The sequence below is a fragment of the Cervus canadensis genome, chromosome 1, assembly GCF_019320065.1.
Source record: "Cervus canadensis isolate Bull #8, Minnesota chromosome 1, ASM1932006v1, whole genome shotgun sequence".
NCBI classification, from domain to species: Eukaryota; Metazoa; Chordata; class Mammalia; order Artiodactyla; family Cervidae; genus Cervus; species Cervus canadensis.
Window position 1 is genome coordinate 118,617,501 of NC_057386.1, and position 11,035 is coordinate 118,628,535.

An 11,035-nucleotide genomic window follows, 5' to 3' on the forward strand; every position below is an offset into this window, starting at 1 on the left:
TTCTCCGAAGGATCCTCCCCACCCTGGGTCAAACCCAGGTCTCCTGTATTGCAGGCAGATTCCTTACCCTCTGAGCCACCAGGAAGCCCCCAGGCTTCTGGTGCTTCTAACCAACCAGTTATAAACTGGGGGTTCCCGGGACTCCCTCCTCAGGCTCAGTCATTTTCTAGAATGGCTCACAGAACCAGGAGAACAGCTTATTTACTAATTACCAGTTTATTATAAAAGCCTACAACTCTGACGTAGGCCAGCGGATGAAAGCCCTCTTCCTGGCTTGAGGGTGGCTGCCTTCTTGATGTGTCTTCTCATGAGGGGAAGAGAGTTGGGGGGCCAGGGAGAGAGAGAGATCTTTACTATCCCTGATTTTCCCCTCATTTCCTCCATCCCCAGTATTAAAGGAAAATGCTGGTTTTCTTATGTGTGTGTAATATGTGTGTATCTATGTGCATGTGTATTTTTTTCAGATTATGCATTTAATTCAGGCATATTAGAGAATTTTGAAAAAATGAAACCCACGTTTTCTAACTGATATTTTTCCATTTAAAAAAAAACTTTTTTTTTTTTTTAATTTGGCTGCACCAGGTCTTAGTTGCAGCATGTAGAATCTTTTAGTTGCTGCATTCAAACTCTTAGTCTTGGCATGTGGGATCTAGTTCTTAGTCCAGGAATCAAACTGGGGCCCCCTGCATTGGGAAGGAGGAGTCAGCCACTGGACCACCAGGGAAGTCCCTGAAATCTGCTTCTAAAAGTCACCCCTAACCCCTACCACCCAGGAATGATCTCAGTTAACCTTCCATCTGTTCTTCTTTGCATCCACACAAACACATGTGTATTTACAAAGATGGAGTCAACATGCATATATTATAGTGTGCCTTGGTTTTGCCCCTTAGTATGGAATCATGAGTATTTTCTCATGTCATCCAATGTTCTTTGAAACCACTGTAATATTCCCTCATATGGAGGTCACTGTGTCCCATCATACGGGTACGTCATCATAGGGATGTTAGTCATTTTCTTGTGGGTTTGTTTATTTATTTATTTGCTTTTTTACCCTATCAATCAAGGGGTTATTTTAGATAAGTGAATATTATTAGAAGTATTAAGTGTGGATATCTAACAACTTATACTGGCCAGAGTAAGAATAGTTATTTCCTTTTGTGATTTTTAAAAATTTTCTATTGGAGTATAGTTGATTTGATGGTTGAGATGGTTGAGTGGCATCACCAACTCAATGGACCTGCGTCTGAGCAAGCTCCGGGAGTTGGTGATGGACAGGGAAGCCTGGCGTGCTGCAGTCCGTGGGGTCGCAAAGAGTCAGACACGACTGAGCGACTGAACTGAACTGATAGTTGATTTACGCTGTGTGTTAGTTTCAGGGGTACGGCAAAGTGAGTAAGTTATACATATATGTATATTCACTCTCTTTTTTTCAATTTTAGATTCTTTCCCCATATAGGTCATTACAGAGTATTGAATACAGTTTTCTATGCTGTATAGCAAGTTCTTATTCATTACCTGTTGGGTATATGGCAGTGTGCTTATGTCAATGCCAATCTCCCAATTTGGCCCTAGCCACCCACGTATCCCCTGGTGACCGTTACGTTTGTTTTCTCCATCCGCGACTCTACTTCTGTTTTGTAAATAAGTTCATTGGTACCCTTTTTTTTTTAGATTCCACATATAAGTGATACCATATGATATTTGTCTTGTTTATAGTTTCCTTTGCTGTGCAAAAGCTTTTAAGTTTAATTAGATCCCATTTTTAAATGTTCATTTTCATTTCATTCATTAGGGAGTGGATCAAAAAAGATCTTGCTGCAATTCATGTCCTAGTCTTTCATTTTTGTTGGACATGTTTGAAAAAGATCTTCCCTTTTGAAAAATTTGCCACGGCACATCTTTCCATACATAAACTTCTGTTTCTTTCTATAAATGGAAGCATAGTTGATGTACAATCTCATATCAATTACAGGTATATAATATGAAAATGCTGGTGTGCTAACAATTTCGTTATCTATTTTAACTTTGAGCATGTCCACCCGTGGGCATCGGGCAGCTTCCCGCTCACAGTCAGTATCCTAGACCCACCATGCGTGTGACTGGGCGGAGGGGGCACCATCCACGGATCTACACCTGTGCCGCTCACACCATCACCCTGGCATCGCTCCCCTCTTCTTTCCCTGATCTCTGCCTCTACTCCTGACCTCTTGGCAGCTCCACTCTTGCTGCCATCTTGTGGTCTTCGAGAGAATTAAATTAGCCTGTGCAGAAGGCAGGCAGGTCCTGGAAGAAAGTTTCGGAATGCTCCAATCAGGGGAGGAAGGTGCATTTCGGGCGGTGGTGGTGATTTGGCTGCACCAGGTCTTAGTTGAGGCATGCTGGATCTTTCTTTCTTTTTGTTCATTTGCAGCATGTGGGTCTAGCTCCCTGACCAGGGATCAGTCCCGAGCTCCCTGCATTGGCAGCGTGGCGTCTTAACCACTGGACCACCAGGGAAGACCTGGGGAGGTTCATTTGAGTCATGATCCAGAGAGGAAAGCCTGTTTCAGCAGGCTGGCATTCTCACATACTGCTTGTTAACATACAGGAGGAATCGTGGACCAGACTCTGAAACAACCTTTGTCTTTCTGTTCGGCTTCCCCCAAGCCTAGGGACACTGGATAGATCCTATTGAATTGATCTGTGGTATTTCTGAAAGCATTCTGTGCTGTCTCTTAGAGAAATGAGTCTTTCCCACTGGCCTCAAGTTTGACCATCAGGGATTCAAGTCTTTGAGTTCTGCAGGCATTACCACTTTTAAGAATCCCCTATTAAAATGGTAACCAGAGGATTCTAAAAAGAGTGGAGTCAATGTTCACAAATTTGGAGAGTTAATATTGTTAAGATAGCAATTCTACCCAATGGGATATAGAGATTCAATGCAATTCTTATCAAAATCCCAATAGTATTTCTTTTACAGAATGGAAAAACTCATCCTGAAATCCATATGGAGTTTCAAGGAATCCAGATTTCAAAGCTTGGTTCAAAGTGAAAGTAATCAAAACAGGATGGTATTTTCAGAAGAACAGACATGTAGACCAATAGAATAGAGTTGAAATCCCAGGAATAAAGCCTTACCTCTATGGTCAGTTAGTTTTCAACAAGGGTGCCAAGATTATTCAAGGAAGAAAAAAATGTTCTCTTCAACAAATGGTGCTGAGAAAGCTAGATATCCACCTATATGTCATATACAAAAATTAACTCAAAGTGGATCAAAGACCTAAATTTTAAGAACTAAAACTATAAAGCTGTTAGAAGGAAGCCTAGGGGAAAACCTGCCTGACCTTGGATTTGGCAATGGTTTCTTACATGTGACACCGAAATCTTAGACAACAGAAGAAATAGGTAAATTAGACTTCATTAAGATTAAAAACTTTTGTGCCTCAAAGGATACCATTAAGAGAGTAAAAGACAACCCACAGGATGGGAGAAAATATTTGCAAATACTACATCTAATAAGGGCTTAAAATCCAGAACATATGAAGAACTCCTATAATTCAACCACAAAAATACAAAAACCCAATTAAAAGGTGGGCAGGGGACTTGAATGGACGTTTCTCCAAAGAAGATATACAAATGCCCAATAAGTACATGAGAAGATGCTCAACATCCTCTGTCCATGGAATTCTCCAGGCAAGAATACTAGAATGGGTAGCCATTCCCTTCTCTAGGGGATCTTCCCCACCCAGGGATCGATCCCAGGTCTCTAGCATTGCAGGCGGATTCTTTACTGTCTGAGCCGTCAGGGAAGCCCCATTAGTCATTAGAGAAATGCAAATCAAAATCACAATGAAATACCACTTCACATTAGTTAGGGTAGCTATAATTTTAAAAAGAAAAAAGACAATAACGTGTTGGAGAGGCTGTGAAGAAACTCTTGCAGACTGCTGGTAGGATCATAATAGGTGTGTGCCTCTTTATATGTCTACAGGTATATCCATTTGTCTATCCTTATGTTTTTCTATATGTCTATACCCAATGTCTATCCATATGTCAAAGTCTGCACCCACATCTTTAAGCAGTGGTAGGTTATATTGATCACACTCTGGTTTCCTGCAGCTGGTTTCTGCTGTTTCTAACTTCAGATAGTGACATTAGAATCAAAGAGAAAAGATGGCTTTCTCGGCAGTGGGTACAGCCTAAGCAAGGCTGGTTCTGGGGCAGAGAGTAAAGCAGCTTGACTGGATCTGACGACAAGCCCTATCTTCAGCTTTCCCCCTGCCCCGAGCCTGGCTCAGAGCTTAGTACCTCTGAAACCGTGTGCCTTGTGGACTTGCTGTGAGCGGAGGGTGAGAGCAAGAGGTAGTTCAAAAGGGTAGGTTGATGGTAGATGGTGGGCAGTGAATTTGGGGAGTTATGGGGAGCCATGCATGGTTTTTGAGCTGGGAAGTGAAGGGCATGAGAAAGGCAGGGTTTGGGGGAGGTTAGCCAAGACATGGTATGTGGTTGCAGCCAGATGGGGGAGGCTGAAGTGTCAGGCTGCTCTGACACGTCCTGGCTGTTATGGTCTTGGAAGACTAGAAAGGTGTCCCATGAAGGAGGGGAGAGGGTGACTGGAGGTAATGGGATGTCCTTGATTTGCCCCAAAGTAACTTTAAAGCTTTGAGGATGCCCTCCCATCACTCCCCATCCCTTTGGTGAGCTGGAGCAGAGTGGGCACTCTAGTCCCCTTCCCACCAGGAAAGGAGTCACTCCCGTGGCATGAATAACTGTCATTGTTAACCATTTATTAATCATAACCTGTGAACACTTTCCATTATGGAGTCCTCACTGCTACCCAGGAAATCCTTACTATTACTACCCCCATTTTACAGATGGGGAAGCTGAGGCACAAGCGTGTGATGTGACTTGCTTAGGTCATATGCTGTGCTGAGCTGTGCTTCGTTCTTCAGTGGTGTCCAACTCTGTGAGACCCCACGGACTGTAGCCCGCCAGGCTCCTGTGTCCATGGAATTCTCCAGGCAGGAATACTGGAGTGGGTTGCTATGCCCTCCTCCAGGGGATCTTCCCAACCCAGGGATAAATACTGGAGTGGGTTCCCAGGCCCTCCTCCTGGAGATCTTTCCAACCCAGGGATCAAATAGTTCTCCCGCATTGCAGGCGGAAATGGCAACCCACTCCAGTACCCTTGCCTGGAAAATCCCATGGACCGAGGAGCCTGGTAGGCTACAGTCCATGGGGTTGCAAAGAGTCGGACATGACTGAGCAACTTCACTTCACTTCTTCACTTTACGGTCTGAGCTACCAGGAAAGCCCCAGGTCACATGAGGAAATGTCCAAATGGGGATTTGAGTTCAGTTCCACGGCTCTATAGACGCTGCCCATCAAGACTGCCACCAGAGGGCGCACTCCACCAATTCCCAACTATTTTTCCAATTAATACAATTTTCTGCTGTCCTCAGAAAAGTGATACAAAGGCAGACTTTGACCTGTGTCCCCACACCAACCCTTATTCCCTCGGGGTCCTTATCCAAAGCGTTGGCTCCATTCCGTTCCTCAGTTTGTTCATCTCTGTAAAGGGGCCAAGAACAGGACCTACCACTTCATAGCACTGCAGGGGATTAAATAAGACCCTTGCACAGCAGCTGAAACCGTGTCACTCGGTAAAGGTTACTTCTCAGCACTAATGCCTTCTAAGCACACTGCTTGTCCATGGAGAATTCTGGGTGACACTTCCCATTGGATGTGGTCTGTGTGCTCTCTGTGGACTGACCCTCTGAAGACAAGGGCAGTTCCCGCTCTCATTAGCCAGACAATGAGGGGTAATGGGTAGGAAGGAGCATGGCGTCGTGAGTTCAGACAGACTTGGGTTCAAATCCCAGCTCCATCATTTGCTGGCTGTGTGATCTTGGGGAAGTGACCTCACCTCTCTGAGCCCCAGTAAAAAGGTGATCATAATCGTTTGCACCATGTGGGCTTGTTGAGAGGGCTGTATGCCATGCCAGGCACTACAGAAGCCCAGAAGACATGGAAGCCTCCCATCCCACCCTCCGAGGCCACTCCCTTGGGTCCGTCAGCTAACTTGGGGCCCCAGGCAAAGGAGCAGACCTTAACATCCTCAGGATCTTGGCCTGTACTCTCCCCTTCCCCCCCTTCCCCTATCTAAAGGCTACCCTGTTCCAGCCAGCTTTTGGAGTTCGCGTCATTTAAGAGAATAGAGGTCCTGGGCAGAGAGCACCGAGGGATTACCCGGTGAGCATGAAGCAGGCCCTTCTGCTGTGACAGCATTGTCCCAGGACACGGCCTTTGATCCTCCCAATGGGCCATGTGACCCCTTGGGGCCACTGCTGACCAGGCACCGCAGGTGTCTGCATGTGACCACCAAGCAAGTCATGTTCCTCAGACTTAACCCCCGGTGACGACACCTGACATCCGCTTGCCGGCCACATGACACGCCTTTTCTCCTTAAATCTTCACAATAACACTAAGAGATCCAGGAAACCCTTAAAACCCTGTTTTAAAGACAAAAACTAAATAAATAAAACAGAGTCCAAGAAGAGAGGTAACGTCCCCCAGGAACAAACTCAAGTGAGCAGAGTCCCGGATCTCGCCGACACAAAGACCTAATTCTTACCCGCTGTATAGAGGGGTCCCCAGATGGGAATTGCTTTAGTGTTCAAAGTCCAACCAACACCTAACAATTTTGTTAATGACACAGTGGCAACCCCATGGACTATATGGTCCATGGAATTCTCCAGGCCAGAATACTGGAGTGGGTAGCCGTCCCCTTCTCCAGGGGAACTTCCCAACCCAGGGACTGAACCCAGGTCTCCAGCATTGTGGGCAGATTTTTTACCAGCTGAGCCACAAGAGAAGCCCAAGTATACTGCAGTGGGTAGCCTATCCCTTCTCCAGGGGATCTTCCCAACCCAGGAATCGAACCAGGGTCTCCTGCATTGCAGGCAGATTCTTTACCATCAGATTCTTTATCAGGGAAGCCCACGGTGGCCTAAGCACCATAGAAAAATACTCAAAGAATATCAGCAAACAGTTCACAGAAAAGAAAATGCAGATGGTTTCTAAGCCGATGATAACTTGTCAACTTTGCCAACATGGAAAAGTACAAATCAAAGCAATGATGAGAAAGGTTTTTTTTTTTTTTTTTTTTTACTCATTGGGTGGGCAAGAGTTAACCCAGTTGTTAAAAATCAGTGCTGGTGAGAACACAGGAAAATGGATACTCCCTGATGGGACCTTGCTGTGGGAGTGTGACTTACTACGGCTGTTTACAGAAGGGAGTCGCTGTAGCTGTTGACATTTAAGATCTGCAGACCTGCTAGTCTGCCCTCCAGGATTCTGTCCCACAGAAACAAAAGCACCTGCGCCTTAAAGCACGTCTTCAAGGACGTGGACAGAGCACTGTTTGCAGGGAGCGAAACCCAGAAGCAAAGCAAGTGCCCACCTGTGTGGGAAAGTTTGCAAAGTTATGGCAACTTCCCTTATCCCGCAGAATACCAAGCATCTATTATAACGAACAATTATATTTTTTATTGGTCACACTGCAAAACTTGCAGGATCTTAGTTCCCCAACCAGGGATTGAACTCAGGCCCTGGCATTGGAAGCACTGAGTCCTAACCACTGGACCATCAGAGAATTCCCTGCAATGACATTTTAGACTTAAATGCACCAGAATGAGGGGTTCCCATGAAGTAGTAGTAATTTTTTTAAAAACACAAGTTGCAAAACAGCGTCAATAATATAAGCCTACTTTTTACAAAAGTGGAATGAAATCCAAGTTAGAATTCCTCTATGAGTATATTTGCATAGAGTCTGCAGTGGGTCCTTAGAAGGAGATAGAGAGCAGTGTTCATTATTTTATTGATTTTCAGACTTTAACAAGCTTTTCTGTCCTTCCAATAAGAAAGGGAAGACACTTGTAACAAATGACAGGATATTGTGTATAAAGATGCACGCTTACTACCCTTCCTTATAAATGTGAAGGTCAGTGTTAGGTGTCAACCTGGCTGGGCTACAGTCCCCAGTTATTGAATAAGCCCTAAGCTGGATATTGCTATGAAAGGATTTTATAGATGTGATTAAAGTTGTAATCAGTTGACTTTATGTAAGGGAGGCTATTCTAGATTTTCTGGGTGGGTCTGATCCAACTGTTTGGTTGGTGGTTTAGTCGCTAAGTCGTGTCCAACTCTTTGTGACCCCATGGACTGCAGCCTGCCAGGCTCCTCTGTCCATGGGATTCTCCAGGCAAGAATACTGGAGTTGGTGATCATTCCCTTCTCCAGGGGATCTTCCTGACCCAGGGATCAAACTGGCGCTGCCTGCATTGGCAGGTGGATTCTTTACCACTAGTGCCACTTGGGAAGCCTAGCCCAATTGGTTGGAAGGCCTTAAATGCAGAGCTGAGGCTTCCGGGAAGAAGCAGTTCCCCCTGTGGTTGGCTGGTGCCCCAGAATTTCCAGCCAGGCACCCTGTGAATTTCGAGCTTGCCTAGCCACCCCCACAGTCACAGAAATTCATTTCTTGCTATAAAAAAATACTTTTGTAACTAGTGATGATCAGCTCTTAGATTTCTGTGATAAATCTCTTAAATTTGTATCTCCTACTGTTTGTTTCTCTGGTTGAACACTGACCAAAACAATACCCTAGAAAAATTATTTTATAAATGCACCAGAAGAAATGTAAAAAGATGTCATGGGTAGCAAAAACCTGGTAACAACACATATATTCATCAACAGAAAAAAGTGGAGAGATCAACCTCCGTGCAGTCATGCTATGAACTAATTATTACACAGCACAGAAAATGCCCAAACCGCCAGCACAGAGGCAACAGGGATGGAGCTCACAAACAGGATGATGAAAGAAAGGAGCACATCACAGAAGGATACATAAAGTGCTCTTTGATTTACATAAAATTCAGAAGCAGGCAAAACAAAACAAGTCACTGCTGCTGCTGCTCTGGTTGTTAAGTCGTGTCCGGCTCTGTGACGACACCACGGACTGTAGCCCGCCAGGCTCCTCTGTCCGTGGGATTCTCCAGGCAAGAATACTGGAGTGGGTTGCCGTTCCCTTCTCCAGGGGATCTTTCAGACCCAGGGATTCAACCCGGGCCTCCTGCATTGCAGGCAGATTCTTTGCCGTCTGAACCACCAGGGAAGCCCAAGTCATTGCTTAGGAATACTTACCTGTGAAAGTCACTCAGTCATGTCCGACTCTCTGCGACCCCATGGACTGTACTGTCCATGAAATTCTCCAGGCCAAAATACTGGAGTGGGTAGCCTTTCCCTTCTCCAGGGGATCTTCCCAACCCAGGGATCGAACCTAGGTCTCCAACATTGCAGGCAGATTCTTTACCAGCTGAGCCACAAGGGAAGTCTACTTAGGAATACTTACATAGTAGTAAAGCTATATGTATAAGTATATAAAATAGATAAATAGATATATAATACAATAGGTATACAATATATCTATTAATAGATATATAAAGTATATAAAATTATTTTATATATCTATTCTATATAGCTATATAGTATATATAATATATATATTATATGTATTATATATATATACTATTTTATAGAGAATACATATATACATGATATGTGTGAATATATATGTTTATAGAACAAAAGAAATTTTTACACATATAGTGATGGAATGATTTACGATCAGCAGTTTGATGGTGGTTTCAGGGACTCCTAGGGTTTCCCTGGTGGTAAAGAATCTGCCTGCAAATGCAGGAGACCTAGCTTCAGTCCTGCTTCGAGAAGATCCCCAGGAAAAGGAGATGGACCCTGGAAAAGGAAATGACAATCCACTCCAGTATTCTTCTCTGGGAAAGCCCATGGACAGAGAAGCCTGGCAAGCTACAGTTCATGGGGTCACAAAGAGTTGGACACAACTGAACTACTAACGCTTCCACATCACTTTCAAGGTTACTGATGGTTCTGTTTTCTTAACTTGAGGGCGTTGTTCATTTCATTATTTTTAAACTTGTAAAGAAAAAAGGTTGCTGCCATTCCATTTCGACAAGGATCAAGTCATCAGCCACTGCAGCGGCCCACCTCCAGTGCACCTGAGGGAAATTCAGGATGCAGAAAGACAGGAGGGAGCGCTCTGTTTTGGATAGATGGCCCCTACAAGGTCAAGATGGATGCATATCTAGGGAAGAATTTCAGTGGCCTCAGATTCTTGTATCTTCTCACCCGTAGAAAAGCACTAAAATCATTAACTTGAGATGTCTGCCTTTAGTGATTAGCAGTAATCTTTTACCAAGATGAATCCTCGACTACTTGCATTTCTCAGCCCCCACCTTACTTGTCTCCTGAAAAACCTGTATGCAGGTCAGGAAGCAACATTTAGAACCCAACAAGGAACAATAGACTGGTTCAAAATTAGGAAAAGAGCATGTCAAGGCTGTATATTGTCACCGTGCTTATTTAGCTAATATGAAGAATACATCATGCGAAATGCCATGCAGGATGAATCACAAATTGGAATCAAGACTGCCAGGAGAAATATCAACAACCTCAAATAGGCAGATGATACCACTCTAATAGCAGAAAGTGAAGAGGAACTAAAGAGCTTGATGAGGGTGAGAGTGAAAAAAACAAAACTGGCTTAAAACTCAACATTCAAAAAACTAAGATCATGGCATCTGGTCCCATCACTTCATGGTGAATAGATGGGAAAAAAGTGGAAACAGTGACAGATTTTTTACTTTCTTGGACTCCAAAATCTCTGAGGATGGTGATTTTTGTCATGAAATTAAAAGACGCTTGCTCCTTAGAAGAAAAGCTATGACAAACCTAAACAGCATATTAAAAAGCAGAGATATCACTTGGTCAACAAAAATCCATTTGGTCGAAGCTATGGTTTCTCCAGTAGTCCTGTATAGATGTGAGAGTTGGACCATAAAGAAAGCTGAGTGCTGAAGAATTGATTCTTTCAAACTATGGCATTGGAGAAGACTCTTGAGAGTCCCTTGGACAGCAAAGAGGTCAAACCAGTCAATCCTAAAGGAAATTAACCCTGAATATT